The sequence below is a fragment of the Python bivittatus genome, unplaced genomic scaffold, assembly GCF_059951505.1.
Source record: "Python bivittatus isolate LINGU-HERP-01145 unplaced genomic scaffold, Pbiv_v1 ctg000570_np1212, whole genome shotgun sequence".
NCBI classification, from domain to species: domain Eukaryota; kingdom Metazoa; phylum Chordata; class Lepidosauria; order Squamata; family Pythonidae; genus Python; species Python bivittatus.
The window spans coordinates 1,887,628-1,913,199 of NW_028277097.1; the positions used below are offsets into that span (position 1 = coordinate 1,887,628).

Consider the following 25,572-nt stretch of genomic DNA (forward strand, 5'->3'; position numbering starts at 1 on the left):
CCTGGAGAAACTCTCAGGAAGAAGGAAGGGAAAGGGGAGTTCCTGACTGATCAGCTGTGAACTGTATTTCAACAATGGGAAAATAAGAAAGCAGGAATTCCTCTCTTATACAACTTAAAACTGTGCAGGAACAATTCTGTGAAACACTGGCTGGAAACACCCAGGCCAGTGTGTGCGTGCACACACACACAAAAGAGAAAAAGAGAGGGTTATTTCTCTTTTGTGTGAAACAGCCTATCTGCTTCTTTAAATAAATCTCCATGTTTAAGAATTATCCTTTTTTGAAGTATCTAATTTTTGTGTTCATTAAAGCAGAATCTGTTATAAGCCAAAGAGATGCATAACAATTGATGGAAAGGTACATGGAAAATTAATCATAAAGGAAGGCTGGACAGAAGCCAAGATCAACTTCCCCTTCCAAACAAGCTTTGTGCTTGGCTCCTGCTCCCCTCCACTCTCTGCCCCACTGGAAGCCTTGCTTCTCTCCTGCTTTCCCAAGCTATGCTGAGCTCACTAAGCTCAGCTTTTAGTCTGTAGTTTTGTGGACTAATAGCCATGAATTTTCTTTTAGGCCTGCTAAAAGCCAGGCAGTCTTTTCCGTCTTTCCTTATGGATGGGACACTAGACGTGCAATCACTTGTGAAAGCAAAACTGGAGCAACAACAGGTATGGTCAACCTAAAGAAAGAGAAAGCGGACCTAGTCTTCTACATGATTCCAAGGGGGGAAATTTACCGACAGATTGAAAGTTTCCCCATGATACATACATTCATTTCCAAAAGTGTATTGTGTGGAGAAGAGGATGTTGTTCTTTGTATTAAGAAGTAATGTTGGAAAATTCTGCTAGGTTAATGCTTTATTTGTACAAGAGAATTCCGTCAGCCTTCCAGGTCGTTCTCTCATATTTTCATTCCTTGCTTTTGGTGCTCGCCACGTTTTTAAGATATGTCTCTTTGCTCCTTCAAGCTACCTCTTAAAGACTTATTCTCAGTGAAACAGCAAGAATTGAACATCAGGAAAGACATCCAGGGCCCACAGCTAAGTTGGGGAGAGGCAACTAACCAGAAAATAGTCTCCATGTCAACACCTGGGCCTGCATAGATATGCCAGGACTCACAAAAGCTGTTTCCCATAGCATCCTTTCTTTATTATTTTTTTTTCAAATGTACAGTCCAGAAATAAATGGCCCAGCACGTACAGAATTACAGATGCTCATTTTATTACTTTTTAAAAGTCAAAGATCTGTTAAAACAAAACCTCTCACGTGCATCCTCATAAAACTCTTAAGTGCAGGATTTAAAGATAGATAGCTGTCCCTCTGAACTTTTCTCCTTTCCCCCTTTCTAGTCTAATTGTTAGGGATATCTGTGGAGTGGATTGAAATGCAACTCCTGTCATCAGTGGCTTTTCAGCATATTCTGTCAGATTCCATGCAGGGAATGTTGAAAATATATTGTCATTTCAGAATTGAAATTCTGCAAATTTTTTGTTTTCCAGGAGGCTGTGTGGATATGTTGCAGAAAAAAGAGTTTTGTGACCCTTGTTCACATTTTTTAAAATATATGCTTTTTAAATGTCACAACATTATTTACTATATTTCTGGTGGTTCCTTTCAAACTGAAATTGAATTTGAAATTGAAGCACTGGACAGGGAAGGTTTTGCACTATGTCTATCTCTGTTCTGATCTATATCTCCTCCATCACTATTTGAAAGAAAAACTTTGCAAGCTTAGGAACCTAAGAATGAGATGGATTTCCCCTTTTCCCATCACACTTAACTTTGAACAGTGGCTTGGTGTAAAATAAAACGTAGGAGTTCCAAACAGCTGAGTCCAAACTAGTTTAACCCACATTCTTTGCTTGTCTCTCTCTGATTTCAGATGATAACAGTTCCTCCCATACCAGTTAAAGTAGTTAATGAAGAAAAGATTGGATGGACAAGCATATCATGTCACAGAGGTGTAAGACATTATTATGTAAGATTATCATTAGGACATGAGAAGTGGGACTTGCAACCAATGTTGCAGCATTCCTTTTTAGTATGCTAATCAGCCAGCCATGCCCTTTCTCAGCCTAACCTATTCCTTTGTCCTCATAGGCATTGGTCTTGGACCACTGAGTATAAGGAGTCTCCAGAAGTTACTCACTGTGTTAAGTTGACCGATTAATTTCTTCCTCCCCGCAAAGTTTTCTTGCACTTTTTGAAACTTTGTGGTTTTCCCCAGGCATGCCAATGACTTATTCTTGTATTTTACTTGCCCAATTTTGATTAAAATCCTGTTGCTACTTGCAGTCTGAGATCACTATTAGAAAGAATGATGAACTCAGAGCGGTAAAGAAAACTACCATGGAATCTTTCCATCCGGCTTTTTACTTTTGCCATGCATGCAAATTTTTGGAACATGATCATTTCACAAGTTGGGCGCGATTGGACAAGGGAGGCCAGGACGGTTTTCCATGCTGGCTGGCCAGATGCATCAAGGCTTACCAACACAAATCTGTATCGCTGAAAGCATACTGATAGTTTCACCCACAGTTCCCACTGCATCTCTTAGGACAAGCAAAGTGCCTGAGAACCATCAAGGAGGAAAGACAATATTGGACAAGGATATTCTCTTCTATTGAAGTATTGGACAATGTTATTACTGCCATTTTATTAATTGACTTTCTACCACACTTGGCTATCCAATGCTTAATTATCTGGTAGCAAAATGAGAATTATATCTAAGGAGATCTATATAGGCCAATCCACTTATAAGTCCCTCATTAATATAAAAGGACCACAAATAAAACTATTTTGGATCAGTTATTATTAATTAAAATCACTGTTATAATTTTGTTCTGGCAGCAGCTCTGTGATCTCTGTCCTGCACATGCAGTTTTCTAACAGCACCTGATTTTAATAGAAAATTGTTTTAAATTGTAATATTCCAAAGCTACAAGTATTTTCCTTTTCATGTGCTAATCTTTCAAATTTACATCAGTCTCCTTTCTTTTTCTATCTCTTCCTAACTCCCCTTCCCCTCCTCATCCCCCACACAATCATCTAGCTTTCTTGCAAAATACCTGACGACTTAAAACTACATTTATTCCTCCTGATCTTAGACTGGAGTGGTAGGGGAAAACATGCATTGAAAATTGTTATTGTGAGATAATTTCACTTGCTCAGACATATGTTGCATTTTTTTTATGAGTGTGTGTCTGTGTGTACATGTATGTTCAAGCTCTTATACATCTTATACATCAGTGACATCTAGAGGCCTAAATTTTAGTTTCATAGCACATTAATTCTCTTCCCAGAGATGTACTGTATTTGGACTTCTGCCCAGATTGAAGAACAAAAGCCAACTTTCAAAAGAAGGTACAAGAAATTTCATCTGTCAAATTTGCATCTGAACCCTCACAACTGGCAGAAGTCCATCTTCACAAGAGATTATTGGGGAATGGATGCTGCTTGTGGATGAATAGCAGAAAGCAGTACTCTGAAGAAACAGATGCAGTGGTAGCATTCACACAACAAACTATGGCAGATCAGATGAAGATGGAGAGGCTGAAGTCACACAACGTGGTAAGTTTGGTTAGTTTCAGTCTTGGCTACTGGTGTGTATGTGTGGTTTAGCATGTTGTGCAAGTCCAGCCTGTTTATTTCATAGTTCAATGTATTGTCTGAACCCAGTCAATGAAGTAATTTAGCAACCAAGTTAAATATGTTGTGTAAATGAAGACAGGCTGTTTGTTGACTGGCGTTCTCCAAGAAGCATACACTGGTGTTATTTTGAATAAAGATAGGAACTCAACTTTCACCATCATTGTATTCGCTTCATAGCATTGGCTTTCTTATTGGTGATATAATAGTAGACTATAACCTGCAATTGATAAGACAATGTTCTTTAACCACAGGTTAAATTCAGGAATTTCTTCTCCTCCCCAGTTCAGTTTTGTCAGGACAGACATAACTGATCTATTTTTCAGCAAGAACTGTGGAGTCACGGTGTTACTTTTTAATTGATTGATGTTCTGCATGTAGGTTTTTCAGCAAAGATAATCCTCTAGAGCAGTGTTTCTCAACCTTGGCAAATTTAAGATGTCTAGACTTCAACTGGCTGAGGAATTCTGGAGATGAATTCCAGACATCTTAAAGTTGCCAAAGTTGAGAAACACTGCTCTAGAGCAAAAATGATTCCGATCCTTCATTTGGAACTACGGTTATAAGCCACTCTTTCTCAAAGGAATATATCAGAAAGTGCTTTATTTTATCGATTGAAAATATCCCATCAAAAATCTATGTATTCTTTATCAATGGACAGCTTGAAGGTACAAGGAAGGTGTTTTAAAGAAGGCTCTTTGGGTATTCCTTAACGGTTATTTATCAGAGAGCTACAACTAGCCACAAATAATGCAATTAATTCAAATCTGTCACTATGTCCTCATATATTATATAACTGAAAAAAATCAGGGTCCTTCTATACTACCACTTTTTTAGTTTACTAATCACACTCAGTAAGCTGATTGGGTCAGACGTGACCCTTTTTAAACAGATGGGTACAGAGATAGACTGCATCTAGTCATCAGGGAATGCCAATGGAACGTCCTATATTAGTAAATAGAGGGGCCACCAATCAAGATTAGTTTGCAGTAATTTAGTGGAATCCTAATTCCCATGACTGCCTTCAGTTTTCATCCAGAGGATTAATTTAGGGATCTCATAGGAGATAATGGTGACCAGTCAGGAATGCCTTCTCAACTCTGTTCAAAAGGTCAATATATTAGTTAATCATTATCAAAAGTAGTCTGATATGTTTCTCACCTACAGTTGGTGGAACTGTTCCATCTGCACCAGATAATTCTTTCCAAGAGGACTTGATTATGAATTGCCAGAAAGCCTCAGCTTTAAAGGATCTGAATTCATCCCTGCCAGCTACATAACTGCACTTTCCTCTTCTTTCCTTTTATTATTTTTTTCAACTTACAGAGAAAGCTCTGTGCACTTCCTTAAATGCCACAATCAGTGCAACTCTGACAAATAATTTCAGATTTAGATTTTATCATGGCCCTAAAGTTGTTCTTCCCAGTGTGGAGACCTAGTATATCTGGAATATTGAAAAATAGTTCTTGGTAGGGATATAATACCTGCTCAGTACCCTTGCCATAAATTAGGGATAGGAGGAAACATTGGGCAAGTTTCAAGATCCCTCTTTTCACTGTAAGCAGCATTTTCATGCTACTGAGTGGCGCTCAGCAAGTGTCCTGACCTTGAGCCAGCCAATTTTCCCCCAAATGGATAAGAAAGAGCACTCAAAATGGCAGCTGGGTGATGCTCTGCACTCTTCCATGTACTTCCCTATGTTTGTATTTCTCAATGAGTGAAAATAAAAAATTAGCTTAATGGATCGCTATATAGGGATGTAGGGAACCAACCCCTCAGACCAACCAAAGCAAGAGGACCATCAGCATAGCACCACAGCAACTTCAGGAGGGGAATAAAAGCCCCAAGAGCTAGAATAACATTGGACTATTCAGCCATGGAAAACTGCTTGTTCCATAGCTTCAGATGAAATGCTGCAAAACATTTTTCATAGTGTTTCCTCTGGAGCTGGAAGTTAACCAACTCAGTACGCAAAGTCTATCGGAAACTCCACAGTGATGGGGAGATCTGCTGTGGTATATGGAAGGGCCTGCCAAAACTGCGTATTAGTTTCACCAGTGCTTTTTTTTTTTTTTCTGGGACATCTAAGGGGGAGATGCAAAGCCACTAAGCTACTATTTTCCTTAGAGGACCTAAAGCTCAAGAGCCAGGAGAAAAGCTGAGACAAATTTTAATCCAATTGGGAAACAGAGCTGCAATATGTTCCTTCAATGCTTTACAAAGGTTTTAATTATATTGCAACAGAACCAGGAATTAATCCTTTCGGCTCTCCAAGGCTGCTGATGCCATGACAACACAGGTTGGGACCTATTTTCAAGCTGGCATGGAATCCTCATGTTTAAATGTCCTCAGATAGACTCGGTGTCAGTTATCAGCATGGTTGGGCATCTACAGAAGCCCCTGTGACTGTAGGTCACACCTGTCCCACCACTGTCCTGATATTGCACGCATCTTGGTCTCTAGTCACTGTATACCCCCTGAAAGAAATTGAGTTAATCTGGCAGGCATTATCTGTACTTTTGGATGAGACAAAGTCACTTGGCGTTACTCCACAATAAATGGGCCTTAACATAGATCTCTTAGTTCAATGAGTGATGTTATATTTGGCAGCTACCTGACAGAGAAGGAAGCCAAGTAGTTCTGATATATCTAAAAGCACAGCCATAGCTACTGAGTAAATAAATACCTCTGGGAGATTATTGGAGAATGATTGCTGATATCAAGAGCAGTTCTGGACAGAGGGCTGAGGGAACAGCATTATTAGAAAAGGAGAAGGATCATGGTAGATGAGATCCAGCCATTATTCCATTCTTAGGACTACCAGTCTGGTTGGTTGGTTGGTTGGTTGGTTGGTTGGTTGATTGATTGATTGATTGATTGATTATGTGCCATCAAGTTGTTTTCAATTCCTAGCAACCACTAGATAGATTATCTCCATGATGATCTGTTCCTTACCTGGTCTTTCAGATCTTCCAAATGTGCACTCGTTGCCACTGTAACTGAGTCCATCCACCTTGCTGCTGGTCATCTTTTCTTTAAATCAAAAACATCTTGTAGGGTAGATGCATGCTAGATATTACCCTCAGCAGCCTTAATCATTGACTATATTTCCTTAGGAAGTTGGAATTTGTAATTCATCAGGATCTGAAGTGCCACAGGTTGCCTTCCCCTGAACTAGCCATATGCAGAAATGTCCTTCTTTTTCCCCTCTCATCTTTTTCTAAGATGTAGAACTAGCGTGGACCAGGAAATTTGCTTAGAAGAGTTTTAGGCATGTAGAGGAAGCTGTCTTATACCAAGCAGTTCAATATTGTACCATATTATCTGAATTGCTATGATTCTCCAGGTGTTCTCCAGATGCCTTTCCATCACATCTGCCTATTCATTTCAGGCGTGAGCACCATTTTGTACAAATGGAGAAATATGTGTATTTATTTTCCAGGCTCCAAGATCTCCAAGTAATGTGGTAGGACTTTTTTTGCCTTTTTAAATTGTTGTTCATCACATTTTGGTTTTAGAATGAAACTTCAGAAAGTAAAGTAAGTCCATTAAATATGGCGTAGGCTTGCTGTACCCATTTTGCTTGTTATAGGCTGAAGAACTACACTTAGTCTATATACTATTGGCTGTAGGTTGCCTGCCCCTGATTGAAGTGGGATGCCAAGGAAAGCCTCTGAGACCTTGTCATACAGACATGTCCCACCTATGAAGTATGCCCCACTTTGATAAGCACAGGAGAGCCTGATTTTTAAGATATTTGGTTTACCCCATTTCTTTTTTCTGATTTATTGACCAGATCAGCATAGATCAACCTATTACTGTCTGGATAACCTCATAAATACTGCTTGGTAAAATACAGAGTTTCATGCTGTACATGCTAGAAAGAAATTAGTCCTGTTTTTTATTTTATTTTAGTTCATTATAAGAAAGAGCTGCAGCAAAAACAAAAAACAAAAAAAACCCTGAAATTTCTGTGTCATGTCCTGAATGCAATGCCATTAATAAAATAAACACACTTCTATAAAACATTAGAATTTGCATTGCAGCATGATTTTGTAAGCAAGCATATTATCCTAAACACAATTTTCTCTTGGGGGAAATTTACTGCTTATTTTATAGGATAATCTGTCTATAAAATAAGTGTATGGGTTCTCAGCATTTCTTTCAACATCTGCAAATCCTACCAAAGGAAGGTTAGCACTTTACTTAATAGAGCCATAGCTTAATATGACTTGTGGGGTTTGTTTTGAAATGCAAATCTAATAATTCGGGACCCAAAATGGATTCCAGACTGCATTTCAGAACATAAAGAGATTCTTTTATTATAAAATAATATTTCCTTCAGCCATGGCTGCTTTGGTTTTGGGGAGGGTTCTGGAAAGGGGGCTACTTGTATCTCTCTGAGATGCAAAACTGCTCCAGCTTTGGCCTCCCTGTCAGTTTGCCCAACAATAGTAGAAATTAAATAACTGAAGTGGTTGGTCAGATTTCCAACCCATTATAGCTCACTATCTTATTCTCCAGCTAAGCTTTTCCCAACACAGAATTAAATGGATGATACCGTTTCCCCCTCATCTGTGGATTTTCCTGGAAACTGTGGCCCCATCTCTGTGGTATGGGGTAAACCTGGGGGCAGGACAACCACCAGCCTGTCCTTTCCCCTTGGGAAAATGCTTACCTAGTAGTAATAGAAGTACCAAAATGATCTGAGAAGCCCATTCAGTTTCCTGCCCTGAACATTGTGTGGTGAGAGGTGATGTCTGATGGTTGGAATAGCAAACTACTTATCTCCAGCACCGATCCATGAACCTCATTCTTAAAGGCTTGTAATGGTCTGTGAGCATGTCTTTGAGAGCCAGGAGGAGGACGAAGAGGAGCAGCAGACTAGACAATGGTCAGATAAGAGGCAACTTAGCCCACAGAAGCAATGGGGCTGTGGAAAACATCTCAGAAGAGACCCTCCCTAGTGTCTTGGACTGTAAAGATGGCGGGGGGAAGTTGTACTTTCAGACTTGCAAGAATCTGTTACTGTAATCTTATAATAAAGGTAGTGTTGGTACTCATGGTTGGAACTTCTTGTCTGGACTACCTCTAAGGGCAAACAGGCTTGTCAAGAATAAGGGAAGAAAGGGATGGCACTTGCCACGAAGAAAGGAAGGGAGGAATGGGGACAGAACAACCATTTATGTTCTCTTCAAAAACAAAACAAAAAAACACAGCACAGAGGAAATAAATATAGCTCTGCATGCCAGTCTATGTGTCTAGGTGCAAATGCAGAAGATGACAAACTCGACTTCCCCAACATCTCAGTCTAAGAAGCATATGCTCTTTTCTTTACTTCTCAGATTCCTACATCTGGAATAATAGAACGCTTCCCTTGCAACTTTGAAGTTGCCTACCAATACTATGGATACCTAGGCATCCTTGCAGAAGGTGGCTTATTTGTTTTCCCCACCATGGCATTCCTAAGTATAGCACTTTTCTGTAAAAAAACTGACTGGCAGTCAGAACAGAACAGAAAGTAACAAGGTGCAGATGAGGTCACAGGATGAGAATCTGGTTCATTCCAAGTTGTAAGTCCCTAACTGTGCTGTAGTTAGACTGAACTGTACTGCATTGTAACCCCTTGCACATGTGGAAGCTGTGCCAATCTGAGATCGGCATCACCATTGCCACCCCTACCTATGTCCTTCTCATACTGAGAGGTTCATGTGGGGCTTGGGAAGGTAAGCCATGTAATCGGTTCCTACTGCAGGAGAAATGCTGCAAAGACCGTTTTACAGCACTTCCTCTTTGGTTTTGGGGCAGAGTTTTCTCTTTTCTTGCCAGAAGGAGAAAATCCCCACCGAATTTTCAGAAGCAGGACTTCCCCTTAATGGTGCAATTGGGAGCTTGAAAGGAATCTTTTGAGAATGATGGGAATTTTCCGCTCAAAAACAGTCATGCAGATATTCTCTCCACTGCCATCTCCTTTTTTTAATCACTTCTGGCTGCTTCTTTATTTTCCACTTTTTTGAATTAGTCATATCCTACCTATCCAGTAATTACATACTACTCATGATGCCTCATCTGACCTGTTAATGTCACTACACATCAGTGAATAAAATCTCAGCCAGGCTCTGTAGCAGTTCTGCTATAGAGGGCAACAGCAGAGCTAATATAAAGAACATGTGACATTTCAGCATGGCATGTTGATAAATCATTGAAAAGGGATACATATTATTCAGATACAGATTATAGTGTTTATTGCAGTGCAGGTAGTCCTCACTTACCAACCACTCATTCAGCGACTGTTCAGAGTTGTGATGGCACTAAATAAGATTTATAACCAGTCCTCAAAGTTGCTGCCATCACAGCATCCTCATAGTCACGTGATCATGATTCAGGCACTTGGCAACTGGCACACATTTACAATGGTAGCAGCACCCTGCTGTCATATGATCACCATTTGCAACCTTCACAGCTGGCTTCCAACAAGCAAAATCAATGGGGAAACTGGCAGGAAGTCACAAGTTGCGATCACATGACATTGCGCTTATCAACCCGCGGTGATTGGCTTAATGACTGCAGCCAGAACTGACATCATAAGTCAGTGTGGTCACATGACATTTCACTTAACAACCACGCTGCTTAGCAACAGAGTTGCCAGTCTCAATTGCAGTCAGTAAGTAAGAATTACTTGTATACCTTTATTCTCCTTTTCTATTTAACATGAGCCACAGAAAAGTCTCATACATTTTAAATAATAGGAAGGGTGAAGAGTCAAGGCTGAACAAGAGTCAAGTGGACTGGGGCTGTCTATATGTATGGTAAATACATCAATAAATCAGCAAGGTCTGAGAAGATCCAGGTTCAAATCAAAACTCAGCCATGAAGCTCACTAAGAAATGTTAGAACAGTCTTTCTTTCTTAATCTATCTCAAAGGGTTGTTGTGAAGATAAAATGAGTATATACCAAGGTTGTACAACTTTTTTAAGCTGAGGGCTGCGCATTTGGCCTTTCACTGCTACTTTGGTCACCGCAGAGAAGTAGATGGGGCAAGACAAAATCTCAGTTTGATCTAAGTTTCAGTTAATTTTCAGTATGACTGAAAGGGTTCATTTAAGCCTGGGTTTTTCAAAATGTGGTCCAAGGACTCTGCAAAATCAAAATTATTTGCCAGATATTGAAGATATTTGTAAAAATTTAAAACAATATCACTTTTCTCATTATTTATTTATTAAAAATATAGGTTTTTTTCATGAAAAATATTTTATTTGTGTTAATATCTAATGGTTTTAATATTATTATTTTTACATAATATTCTATGAATGTGTCAATTTTAATTTTTAATATGGTAAATATCAGTAAATATAACCCATATAAACAAAAGCTGTTTTGGAGTCTTCCACAATTTTTAAAAGTGAGAGGTGGTCCTGAGAGCAAAAAGTTTAAGAAACACTGATTTAGGCTATCAGATCCAACCCCTGCTACATGCAGGAATCCATATTAGAACATCCATGATAGATGGTGGTCCAGTCTTTGCTTGAACCCATCCAGTGAAGAGGAACTATCTATTTCTCTGCCTAAAAGGTTGTAGTGTCAAGCAGTTCTTACTATTAGAGTAAATAATGAGGGTTTTTTTAATGACATGATTTTTTTTTCACTTTCCAGTCCAGTCTGCAGCCCTGCTATTCATTGGTGGTCTTCCGTCCAAATACTCACCACCCCCAACTCTGTTTACTTTCTCAGCCCAAGCAAGGCAAAGTTTTTTTTTTAATTATATACAAGTAATATAATTTCTCTCCACAATAATTTACTATTCTGTCTCATTAAAAATTACAATAGGGTTCATATCCTAAGGTTTTGAGGGTTGCATGAACCTTCAAAACCCTCTGTGATACAAACCGTCTTGAACTTCTAAAACAAAGGTAAATATAAATACCGATCAAAGGGGATGATGTTTGGCTCCATCCCCTTGGTCTTTTCTTTACCATCTGGGATTATGGGTATCCTTACGTTGTCAAGAGCAGGTTGGAAGCTATACATGCAAAGGATCTTTGCAAGAAATTATTAAGAATATCTGCAGACCAAGGTTATACACATATATAGTGGACCTTTCCCTAGGTATAGAAGAACATGGTGCTGGATGAAATAGACACAATGAATAGCCATCACCACCAATTCATCCCTTTTCCTCCCCTCATACAATTCCAGTTACCATAAAACATGAATGCCTAAAAAGAGGTATACTCTAACTGGTGTGCAAACAGTAATAAATAATTGTGGATTGGCTCTAGTTAGAAAAACCCAGATATAGACATCTAAGCCAATGTTTCACAGCTCTGATTGGCATTATTTAGGCAATATTTGGATATCTCCCATCCAGTCTTGTTTAGAAGCAGAGCAGTTAATTAAAATTGTTCCTCAAGAGTACAGTAAATACAATACATTGTGAATGATTCCAAATTCTCACAAATATCAGAGCAGTAAAGGATACTGTTGGAAACTTTGGATAATTGTACAGAGGAAGAACAGGCTGGAAAGAGAAATGATTAGAAGACTACTAGAGCACAAGGCTGACTGAAAATAGGAAATGAGAGAAGGCCAAATAATAAGCCTAGTTTGGCTTATAATGAGAGCTTGTTTGGCTGACATTTCAAGCAGGGAATTCTGTTTTTATCAGACAGTCTACAAGGCAAAGAGTTTTCTTGTCAAGGGTTCAGTGAGTTCGCTAAGTTCAGTGAATTCAGGCAACAATACATACAAACAGCACAACAGTCAAGAATTAGATAACAAAGGCAATTCCAGAAGGTGGTATTTAGACTACCCATGTAAATTTATCTTCTATTGACCGTTATTCAGGACCACTTTTCCTCTTATTCTGATATACTTATCAGCTCCTAGCTTGGCTTCCATAGTTTGACATGCTTAAGGAATGCTTGTAGTAACTGTTTATCATGTTTAGACTGAGAGTTACCATAACCATATGCTTGTATGAGATCAATTTCCAGGGAGTACCGATATTAGTTTGTTGCAGCAAAAAATAACAATGGCTGTTATGATATCTGAAAGCTGGGATGGGATGAATCCAGCCCACAAGCCTAAATTAATCAGCCCATCCAGCCCTTCAGGCCTTGGATAAGCCCTGCTTCATCTCCAAGACTTTCTCCACCCCTCTAAAAAGATCATATGGGTTTTCTTTCTTTACCTCCCCATTTATTTCAGTAAAGGTATGTGTGTTTGCATGGTACCTGCTGCCCCCCATTTTCCATATTTAGCATTAGGATCCCCATCTCACTATCTCCTCCTCTTCTCCATGAACTTCACAAATAGAAGGGATGATATTGATTATCCTCTTTGCTTTTCAAGCAAAAAGAAATATACATTCATATATTTCAACAGAAGTTGTCTTTGTTTTCACAGCCCACATTTTAAACCAGTTTGGAAATACATATAACTATGTTCTTCCCACATGCCAATTTTGTGTTCTATAGCCCTCTCAAGAGGAAAAGGCTAGGCTTTGGAAGCAGACTTGCTTGCTTATGAGGAGACACAAAGATTTATTTGACTGAAGAACCATTTGGTGTGTCTGCTGCTGTAGTAAAAAGGGAAAGGAAGAATATTGGAAATAGATTTATGAAGACATGTCTATGGCTAGGAAATTACAAATCCAGATCCCAAACAGAAGAAAGATGGAACTACTGAACACAAGAGAGATCAAAGTAAGGATAGGAGGTTAACAAACACTGTGAACCATGTGATTTCCATTGCAAAAATAATCCTTCATCCTGCAAAGGGCACATTAATTGATCCTATCTTTCTATCAACAGTCTAATAAAAAAAAATCACTAGATTTTAACATTTTTCTATTTTAATTTTTACTGTTAACTGACCTAAGTGCACTATGGCTAGAAAGTATACATAGAAACAATACATGAATAAGTTTGACACAAAGTATGATGTCATGGTGAGGAACAGTTTTTTTGCAGTCTTGTGCAACATATAAGCCCAAGTCGCCTTAAGGGCTCCAACCATAAACTGTGGCTTGCAATGCTCTTGAATCCTGTTCTTCTTTTTGAAGGAACACCCCACCCCACCTCAGAGATTCACCATCAATAAGTTGGAATACTTTCCCTGAAACAAAAGAATAATGTCTTCAGGACTTTTGGGTATGACATGAGTGAACAACTTTTTTGGACCCAAGAAATAAATCAGGCTACCAGAACTCAGTTTGTGTGTTGCCAAATTTTGGAAGTATAATACAGACTCCTATAGGGATTTGGAAGCTAGTTGGGAGTCCTACTACAAAGAGAAATAGACAATAAGATGGACAAGGCAGAAAGTTCTAGAAACATGAATGGTGCTTGAGAAATAGATATAAATTCTCTTTTTCTTCCTAAAACTCATTAACTTTTAATGCAATTGGTTGGCAAGATATTCTGGATGAAAAGAGAGGACTTCTTCAAACTCCACATTGTTCTCTTATAGGATACACTTCTACAAGATCTGGTGATGAGCATTCATTCTGATGGCTTTAAAAGAGATTAGAAACAATCATAGTAGTTAAATCTAGCAATCATTGCCAGTCGTTCTGGTTATAGAATTCAGAGGCAGGATCCACCTAAGTGAACCCATTCTGGAGCATAAGAGGCACATGGAAGAATTTTATGCTGTGGATTCAGGGGCCTTATATGACTGGCTAGTCTCGGTGGGTGGGGGGGGAGGAAGAAGCTTTTCTGCTGTATTTGTGTTGGTCCCATGAGAAACAAGATGCTGATTAGTCAAGATGCTTTAGTACAATGCACTAGAGGTCTTCCAATATTCTAGTGCAGTTTATAAGTGCCATCACATACCACAACATGTCACTACTGGAACACATTGAATTGCACAAGTCGCACACTGTGCAATTGCATACTGAAATCACACTGCCAATGTGTTTATTTTGCTCCTACTGAGATCTCAGTTGGAAAAGTCACACAAGCACCATGCATGCGAGGAAGTTTACTTTAGCCATAAATGAAACAGAGAACTGGACACATTTTCCCCAACACTTCCACTCTGATAACACTATCAGAAAAGGGGATGCATAATAGGAGTCTAAGTGCCAGCAGGATTCTATTCAGTGATGTCCGTCTTTTGTTTTTCTTTTATTCGCTAGTTGTTCATTTCTTTCAAAAACCAACAAAAGGGAAGTATTTATCAAGAGCTTAAACTGCCCTGTTCTGATATTCAAAGTGCCTGTTAAGATCTTTGTAGCCAAAGACCTTCTCCATAATCAGACAGGCTGGATTTTAGCCAACATTTCATGAAAAATGCTGTAGCCCCCAATAGCTCTACAATCATTTACTCCTATGGCAATTAATGGGGCATAACACAACTTCAATGCTTTGCAACTAATCCAGGGATGGGATCTTCAGTATGGCAACCAGAGTGCAGCCGATGCACATGAGATCTGTTTCTTGGTACGGGCCAGATTCTATACCCAAGGTTTCTTATAATTTTACAGTATTTTCTTATTTAAGAGAGAGAGACAGAGAGAAGCTGGTAATGTGCAGCATAAACCACAAGCTTTCAGGATTTTTTAAATTTTATGAACACTTCTAGTTCCATAACATTTCATAGAATATAAAAATGATGTGCAGCTGTAAGCCCATACTTTGTTTGGAAATACTATCACTTGCCCTGAAAAAAGAAGAAAAAAAAATCAGGGTAACAGATACTGTTTAATGGGAAGAATAGGACAGGTAGCGTTCTTGGTAAATGGATGTGGCAACCATTTTGTGAAAGAATCCACGTGTGCTTAAACTTCCAGATATGCCTACCAGCCCACAATCTTAGGAATCCCTGATGGACAGCACTGGTGGTATGAATGGCACTGTCCTCGGTTTCCGATTCATTTTCCAAAAGAAGAAAAGAACAGAGAATGCTTGTACTCATCAAAACATTCCATTTTATTCTCCAGTTCCCTTATCCCTCTCTCCCTTGATTTCCATTTTTCCCATTGAAAATACACAAATATATTTAAGGAAAGCATTCCCCAGCAGGGATCCTTCGTAAACTTCTACATAGTAACCTCTGAGGAATTGGGGGGGGGGGACCTTCAAAATGCTGTACAAGCCACCTTAGGAGAGGATATTTGTGGAGATACCAAAGGGTTCCTGGATGTTTTGAGTTTTATCAATTAAAATGGGAACATTTACTGAGCCAAAAACAATCATATGCATTTCAGATTAAATTTGGAGGGAATGGAAAATGGCACCTACCTTCTCCCACTCACCAATGTTGGGCGGCAGCAAGTTGAAAGACAGGGTGAGAGTGAAACTCACTGCTCCTGCCTGAAGCTTTGTAAGTGGATGCTGGCAGATGACTTATTATTTTTTTTCCAGGTTGCAAAATCACTCCAAAATGTTTGGCCACCAAAGGAGCTACAGGTGGTAATAGGTTTAGGGCCCCTCTACCAGCTGGAAGAGGGCCCCACTTCACAGCCAGTAAATGGCCTACACAGGGGGGACACGTTCATTCAGCATTACTTGGAAATTAACATAGTAAAAAAAAAAAAACTGAAAGCAACTGAAAATATTTTAATGCCACCAAAAGTATAACAGGCATGAATTAATGACTTTTCTGCTCTCCCTTTTTTATCTGCTGCTTCTCCTCTCCCTCTTCCTCTTTCTTCTTCCTATTCTTCTCCTCCTTCCTTTTTGCTGCATCATCTTTGTCCTCTGCTCTTTTCTCCTTCTGCCTGTTCTTATTTCCAGGTATTAAACACTGATTATGTGAATTGGCTTTCAGCTAGAGATATGCCAGCATCATGGTTGGTGACACTGACAGATGGATAAAGAAAAGGCATGCGTGAAGAACAGTGAAAAGATGGGATGATTCACTGGAATGCCATTAATTTGGAGAATTTAAAATGTGACCTGCCCCCTCAGAGGTGAGTCACACTTGAGAAAAGACTTGGAAAGATGTGATAATTCTGATTGTTGTTTCGTTTTCTAACTCATTGATACTCCCTAGTTGAACCTCCAATTCTTATCGAAAGAAAACATGTTCTTCCTTAAGTTATGTTCAGTATCAATGTCAGTTGGTTTCCATGGAGAGGGAGAAAAAAAGAATTAAGCTTTCCTTCATCATGTCAACACATAAAACCCTGTGCTACATTTTACACTGCATAGACTTATGACCCGTATCTTCATTCTCTGTTGTGCAGTTTGCAAGATGCCCTTAACTTCATCTTCATGCAAGTTTTCCTGTTAGAATTCAATATGTTAAAATAAAGCTCTCTTAAAGTGTGTCTTGTGATGCATACTAGGGAATGGCAGGATCTATCTATATCTTACCTGTGTCAGTTTTCATTCAAGTGTTCGTTCTTAAGTTCTGTTTCTTGCATTGATCTGTGATTAAAACAAACATGAACATTTCTACTCTTCTTCAATGCTGCGTGCACTTTGCCCCAAAATATGCTTTTTGGTACACATTTTATAATGAATAACTGTTGTAATATTTGAAGAAGTGCAGAAATCAAAGGATAACTGTTCTGATTCACATATTAGTCAGGGAAATGCAAATTAAGATGGTTCACTTAATCATAGACTAATCATAACTTTTGAGCATCCCTAAGGTGGATTATTCACCTCCCTCTTCCCTTTCCCTTCATCATCTTTCCCTCTCTTTCACCAGTCGTTTGCATCATGCTGCCTCAGCAGTAGCAATCCCAACTGTGAGTCTTAAAGTCTAACCACATAGGATAAATCAAATGTACTGGAGGAAGCCTATATAGACAAGTATTCTGTCACCCAGTAGCCAACAGGATGTATTTGGGATGGTCACAAGTGGGACTGGAGAGTAATAGCCCCCCTTCCCAGCAAACAGCATTCAAGGCATGCCGCCTATGAGTCAGGAGTTATTGATAACCTGATCTTCCAGGATCCTATTCAGCCCCCTTTTATAACCATCCAAATTGACTGCCACCACCACACAGGCTGGTAGTGAATTCTACAGCACAGCTATATTTCAGTATGTATGGGATTAAACCCCCACCCCAACCCACCCCCAAGTCCTGCTGTACTGCCTCATCATTGCAGGGGGTGTTCCTGAGAGGGATGAGTAAGGAGCATTGGGAACGTATGACAAAAGTATATATACCCAGCAGGGTCACCCAAGGCGTGAAGCTGCCCAGCTAAAGCAAGCAGGCACCTACATTGGGCAGCAGCAACAGGAAGATGCCAGAGGCAGATGATCACTTCAGTGACAATGGCAAAGGCATCAATTCATACAGCAGAAGAAGGCAACAGCAAACCACTCCTGTATTTTTACCAAGACAACCACATGGATAGAAAATATAATCTATCGATGTGGTTGCTAGGAGTTGAAAATGACTTGATGGCACATAATAAAAACATTAAAAATGGGATGGAAAATTTTTTTCCTTCTTTCAATCCTGAAAGATTGTGAGTTCTAACAAACTCTCTAGTCCCATTATGCTAGGCATGATTTTACATACTTCTATCATGTTAACACCTGGTGATTCATAAGTATCCAGCAGTCCTTTGAGTGTCCTGGTCCAGACAGTTTACGGATTGAAGATTAAAACCAGATTTGGGGGGGGGTGTGTCTAAGGAAACATCTGGCAGCAAGTCAAACTCTTTGAGGCTATCTTCTGAAACTTATCCTCCAGTGTATGTCATCTCCCATAATTCCCAGCCTGGATGGTCATCTGGACTGAATAAAGTTGAGGATAGCTACTGTAAGTACTGGCAAGTTTGGAACAGCTGAGAACTGATTAACAAATTTCTTTGAATGAGTTGGCACACAAATGCTATTTCTTTGTTATTTCTATGTTTTGGAAATGTACATACAGTATATGAAGCACATTAATTATTTCTAAGCATTTATTAATGTCTTCTTTGTTCTTAATAATATAAGCATTATACTGAGTGACAATTCTATTAAGAATATCCAAGAATATTTTCGTTGGAAGAAGCAGAAGGAATGAAGATAATGAATGAAGAATGGAGAACTAAAGAACCAGATTTAAAAACCAAAGAAATAAACTAGGGCTGTGCAAAAGAAAAACCCATCCTGTAAAGTCAACATTAAAAAAAAAAACCTACTACAAATAAAGAACATGGTTCTGAAAATATTATATTTTAGTGGCAGGCTCTGTAATAGGGATTAAAAGCATGATACAAGATTGAAAATTGTAGGAGGGGAATAGGGCAGCCACTCACACAGTGTCAAAAAAAGAGGAATTACAACACCCAGAGGAGGTCTACAACCAGGTAATTTGTTTAAGAAGGTCCCTCTCACTTTCATTCTTTATCTTTGCTCTTTGGTCTTGTGCTGTTTTTGTGTTTTTGGATTATTCTTTGTTTTTAAATGTTTTTAACAACTGTAAACTGCCCAGAGTCACTAAGAATTGGGCAGCATGTAATTTTAATATACTATTATGGTTGGTCGCACAGTCGGCCAGATGATGATGATGATGATGATGATGATGATGATGATGATGATGGTATTGCTGTTGTAATTCGGTTTTGTTTGTTTTTTTAACTACTTTGAGTTATTTTTGCTGCTTTGGGTTTTAATTCATTGTCAGCTGCCCAGAGTCACAGCAGAGAGACAGGAGACCATATAAATTGTTTAAATAAATAAGAAAAGTAAACAAATAAATAATTAAATAATCTGGCCCTAAGTTATACCGATGAAATGTAGAAAGTCTGAAGTAATTACGAGTAGAGTCCTGTGAGATCCATTTATTTCTGGTCCTCAGAACAAATTCCTGGGCCCTGGAGTTTTAAATTCTAACTGAACATCTTTTGGACCAGGTTCCATTTATGCATCTCAGGATTCTAGTAAGCAAAAATCCTGTTCTAGAAATAGAACTCACAAGCTCAACATCTGCCCAGCCTCTGTGCAGTCAGTACTAGACACATAGAAGATCTTCTGAGTCTTTCTATTAAGGATAGATAAATGAAAGAACCACTTCTCACAATGTCCAGTTACCAGCAATGATGAGGATGGCCCCTATAGGTCCATAAGTGCCTCTTCCTACAAAAAAAAAAAGGCAATTAAAGTAAATTAAAAACAATAATTGGATGCACTTTTCTTTCATCAGAACCAACTATCTGAGGCAATTGCTTCACTCTTTCTTAACAAAGTTGTGTGCATTCAGTGTTTGACTAATGGATTTGGTGGACAAAGCCAGGATAAAGATTTGGGTGGCCAGGAGAAAAGATAAACTTGGAATCATTTAATTTTATACTCATTTAAAAATCAATTAAATTAATTACAGTCAACTGTATATTTATTTAATAGTCAGTTAGTTAGCTTCAGTTGAAAACTGTCCACTCTATCAGACTAAAATTATAGTTTGGAGTGTCTTGATAATAATGGCAGAGCTCAACCTGGAAAAGGCTTTTTACTCTGCTTCTAAGCTTTCCAAAATGATCTGGACTAGTTTATTTGCTACTTTGCAAAATGCCTACCTTGGATTCTCTTAAGGAAGCTGTGTTTTCTCTGAGCATCCTTTCCTGATTTTAAATGCTGTTCCTGCTGGATCAAAGTGGGGGTTTTTTTCTGGGCATGCTTACAACTGTTCATCAGCTCTTAGGAATCTCATGCGAAAAGCCAATTTCAACAAACCTTATATGTGCATTGAGTTATACACTGAACCAACCAAGTCAAAGGGATGTCACTCTAATTTTATCAGTTCCATACAGCCCTGAAAATGACCTTTGGTGAACACGAAAATAGTTTCCTCCATAACAGAACAGAGAATGATACTGTTGCAGATTTATCTGATGAAATTTATTTGACCCATAGAAATCTCACTAACCACTTTGTTTATCTTTCCTTTTCACAAAAGCATAGGAAAGAAATATGATACCATGCCTCTGATGCAGAAAGAAACCACAGTAAAATGTACGTGCATTATTAAATGCAGATACAAAATCTAAATATAGTTGTTATTCCCTTTCATTCGTAGGGTTCTGTGGATTCCTTGGCAAAGGGGACCCTGCAGAACTGTGAGTACAGATCATCAGGCAAAATGCCCATGTTTTAAAAGAGGTCTAAGAGTGTGCAGCTACAAGCGAAGGATGGAAAGATTGTACTGCAATGCTAAATGGTAAGATCTTTGTTAAGCCTGGAGCCCCTGGATCAGTGAATGATGTAACACAGGCAGATATTCCTGGTTTCCTTCTTTGCAATTATATATACTGTATAAAAAATTCCCCTCTCACCCCTATGGGTGGTACGTGTCTTCCTCAATCTTGGTTCCTTTACCAGAGGCCTAGGAGTGTGAGGGTTCTGCGCAGTATCTGAGCTGTTCCTAGCACTGCACTCTTCTGCACAGAGAGCTCTGATGTTGTTCCTGGGATCTGTTGGAGCCACTCTCCCAGCTTAGGAGTCACAGCCCCAAGTGCTCCTATGACCACTGGGACCCCTTTGGCCTATATCTATATCTATATCTATATCTATATCTATATCTATATCTAATCAACACACACACACACACACATACACTGTATATATATGATAGATAGATAGATAGATAGATAGATAGATAGATAGATAGATAGATAGATAGATAGAATATATGTGTCTAGCTATCTCTCTATCATCTATCTCTCTCCTTTTTTACAGGTCCTGCATGCTCATTGCACATAAAATATGGATAGGGCTTTGAGTGCATGGTTCAGTATCTTTTTTTGACACCCTCCCCTACCCCTCAAGACACCCTTGCATGATAGAGTTGCAAAAAGTGGAATTCATTTGCTTCAAAAATGAGATTAGTCGAGGGAAGTAATTGTTGCATAGAAACTTACAGCTGGTAGTAAGAATACCAGGCTTCATTGTGAACCATTTTGAAAGGCAACTTAAGAGCACCAGATAAAATACATCTCACGTTTTCAGGCAGTTCTTAAAATTCTAGTGTGCATTTGTTGAAACATAAACATTTACAGGTATTTCTTGTCTCCTGAAATTTAGGGGATATATATCAGCCAAGATGATTGTTCCTATTTTTATGGAAAAGTCAACTGTACTTTGGCAAGAACTTATGAAATAATAACAAATAAATACATAGCATAGCCCAGCTGTTTTAGATCATGATCGTGCCAACATGTGTGTTTATCTTGTTTGGAATATGACTTTGTCCATCTTGTAACACTCAAATGCATTTCACACGAAGCAGCATTTCCACAAATGAAACCTGGTTCAGAATGTGAAAAGATTCTGCATAGGCAACATTTAGCAAATCGCATAAATAAAAAGCAATAGACTCCATCTTCTGATACCTACCAGAATCACTAGGCTCCATGTCTGAGATCCATCAAAATCATGAAGTTCCACTCTCCAAGCACCTAAAGAACTCCTGGGCTCTTTTCTGACTTGAATCCTATATTCTTTCAAGCACACATCTAAGGTTTTCTGGCACCATCCTCAGATCCTTTAATAGGTTCATCCTGTTGTTCCTTCTCCAGATGTCTTAAAGCATGTGACATCACGGCCCCTGGTTCAATCCCTAGATCTCTTCAAGAATTTATCCTATGGTAAACAAGACTTGGCAATTTTATTACGATCTATGAAGCTGACGTTAGCTATTGGAAGTGGGAGCATACAGTATGTACTCTATATGGAGGACAAATAACCAAGTGTCTCAGGGAAAGCCTCCACCAGCAGCTCTGAAGCTCAGATCCAGTTCCTTCCCCTATACAGCTCTTCACATCTTTTCATCTAAGGCATTATTCAATGGGTCTAAGAGAACCAAAGGGGCACACTAGAAAAACTCTTAGTAAGATGATAATTACAAGTCACTGTGAGATGAAAATGCAGAGGTTAAGATGTCAGCTGTGTCAGAACAAAGGTTTAAATGGATTCTTCTAAAGACCACTATAAACTCTTTTCACTGTTCAATTTCCATTCTTTATGCACTTCACAAGACTGATGCACAGATCAAACTTTGCAGAAGTACAAGATGTATTTAGGAGACATTAAAAGAGAAACACAGTTAATTTCAAAATAGAGGAAGTAGATCTCTAGAGATCCAAATAATAGGAGAGAGAGATTGCAGTTTGTAAACAGCAAATAATAAGATGACAAATCTGAATTATTCATATTCAAGTAATCTTCTGTGAATCATCACAGGAGAACTGCAAGCATTTCTCAACTAACTCACTCTTACTCTCTCTCTTTTAACAGTTTGAATGACTGGTGACATTTATGTTGAGAGTGACATTACAGTCCCTGCTTCTACAATCGCCCTGCAAAAAGCAAAAAACTGGGGTGATTGGTATCCTGGGACAAATCAATATTTGTATTACCTGCTAAGCAAAAATCTACCTCTTAAAGCTGGGGAGGCTGGCTTCAAAAGACACAAATTATTCATGGCAAAGCCTCAGAAGCAAGCAGGTCTGTAGGTCAAAGCAGGTCTCACTGCTTCAGAACAGGGATGAGCAGACCTATTCTAGAATTCCAATCCAGCAATCTTTGGATCATTGAACATATCAACCCAGAGTTCTCACTTGAGGCGCAAATGACCAGGCTCAAATTATCCTACTTCAGACACATTATGCAAAGACCTAGCTCTCTGGAGAAGGCTTTCATGCTGGAAAAGGTGGAAGGAAAGAGAAGAGGACAACTAGCAGCAAAGTGGATGCATTCAATTATAGCAGCAATGGGTGAACCATTGGAAGAACTGAAAGACCAGCCTAAGGACAGATTGTTGTGGAGAAAATCTACCTATGTGGTTGCTTAGAGTCAAAATGACTTGATGGCACTCTATCTATCTACCTATCTTTATTGCAGCTTTCTGTTAACTTTGCCAGGTCTTTCAGTATTCAGGAAAAAACTCCTACTTATCTAGGGATTCTGTTCGTTTTCAGCCCTAATTATTTCTGAAGTAGCATTAGGAAAATGGCTATCTACACATGATTAAAGCATGTTGCATGGTCTCTATGAACATGCAACATGCTAGAACAAAAATATGGTATACACACTAGGAGTTTGCTTCAAATACTGACAATTTTCTGCAACTGCCAAATACATTGAAATATTATAAAGTGAAGGAGCTGCATCTAATGCCTTCTACAAGGGTATTTGATTATGTAAGCAACATAAAACAGTTACACCACCAGAAATGTAACTTGTATCCTTTCTGTATTGGCCAGTGATAGAATGTGCTTTGACTGTAATGTGCAATATCTTCTGATAGAAGATGCCACCCAAAAAAAAAAATAAAAAAATTCCCACACCAAATAATCCAAAGGAGCAGAAGTTGGCCGGCAGAGTAAATATGAAGACATGATAATGCTTATCCTGCAGCATCAAAATCAAATGTCATATTATTTAAGAAAGAAAAATAAGAGAGGAATAGAAAAGAACACTCTGATCTTGGAGTGCAAATGATCATCCCCATTGACAAATAACACACTTGGTGAAATGGCTGGCAAAGAAAATGTGTGTGTTGTTGAGGAAGCTGTTGGCAGCAGCAGATGTAGCAAAGCAGGGGGTGTCACCACAGGAAGTGTAAGGCCTATCTAGAGGGGGTCTGTCAGTGTGTGATCTGCAAGGGTTAGTGAGCACATTCCAATTTCCACATAATTAACCTTAATTCAGAGAAAGGAGGCAAGTGATATACTTAGAACCTGGCGTATCCACCCACTCTGCTCACTGGCTATCTGCCTGGAACATGGAGAAAGAAGGAATGATAGAAAAAGAGGGAGACTGAACAAGATGCCTTCCTTCTCTTGATGAATCATCAGAGTAAACAATGTGAACATACGTTATTAAACGTTTTAATTCGTATTTTTACCCCAACAGCATCCAAATGGTATAGTAGAGGTTTATCGCTGAGCAGTAAAAGCCATGCTTTCTGTGTAAGGCAGCTTTTCTCAACTTGGTGCCCTTTATAAGTGCTTGACTTCATGGCCATCTTCTCCCTCCAGCATTTAGCTACCAGGATGGGGAAGGCTAATGGAGGATGCCCCCCCCCCTGCAACTTGCAGGAGCCATCAGATTTCATCCTGCCATTCTGGTCAGCTGGGCCACAGCTGGCTCAAGATATATTGCTCTTGGAGATGGAACAGCAAAATTGAGGTGGAATGGTGGAAAGAACTAGCAGTCTACTTGCTAAAGTTTTTTTTTTTTTTAATTTATATGCCACTGAATGCTAATTGACTTGTGGCAGCTTTTTTTTTTTTTTTGTCTGCGCTCAGTCATTGCTGACCCTGCAGTGACTGCTTGGACGAGTCCTTGCAGTTTTCAAGGCAATTGTTTTTCGGAAGTGGTTTGCCAGAGCCTCCTTCCTAGAGCAGAGCCCAGCTGGCGAGCGCAGGAGACGGGGTTTCCGTTGCTTTGCGCCCTTTTCGGGCGTGCGCGGTTTTTCGCGCTTACCGGCAACTGCTCCTGTCTCCTTTTTGTAAGGCGCCGCCAGCATTTTTCCTCCCACCGGAGTGAGAGTACCCATTTAACTCACGTGAGTTTTCGACCTGTTGGGTTGACAGGAACTGGGGAGGAAACAGGAGCTCACCCTGTTTAACGCGAAGGCTGGACTCGAACCGCTGAAGCGTCGACCATTTCTGGCCGGCAACTTTCAACGTCATTAAGCCGCTGCGCCACCGCGTCCCCCTGTGGCAGCTTACACCAATATAAAACCCAATAAAACCACTATAAGATCAGCAGATCAGAATAAAATAAAACTACAGTAAATATTACACAATAAACTAACTAATGAATTAACTAATTAATTCCAATTAAGATTGTCAAGCCTTCAAGATAGGCCAGGTCAGGAAATAGACTCCACAAGAAATACTAGAATTCCTGATATATTTTATTGATATAGGCTGTAATAACAGAATTTTGAAAGCTTGACAGTGTATACCAAACAGATTCTCCTCTTCTCTTCTCTTCTCTTCTCTTCTCTTCTCTTCTCTTCTCTTCTC

At 39.2% G+C, this 25,572-nt stretch overlaps 1 long non-coding RNA gene across 1 annotated transcript; it reads left to right on the plus strand.

Moving 5' to 3' along the window:
* Positions 1 to 434: 434 nt before the first annotated feature.
* LOC148214317 (uncharacterized) lies at positions 435 to 25,572 on the plus strand. Its single transcript, XR_015798271.1, has 5 exons — positions 435 to 666; positions 3,300 to 3,567; positions 16,421 to 16,562; positions 20,616 to 20,756; positions 22,832 to 25,572. It is a non-coding gene; the product is annotated as an uncharacterized LOC148214317 (long non-coding RNA).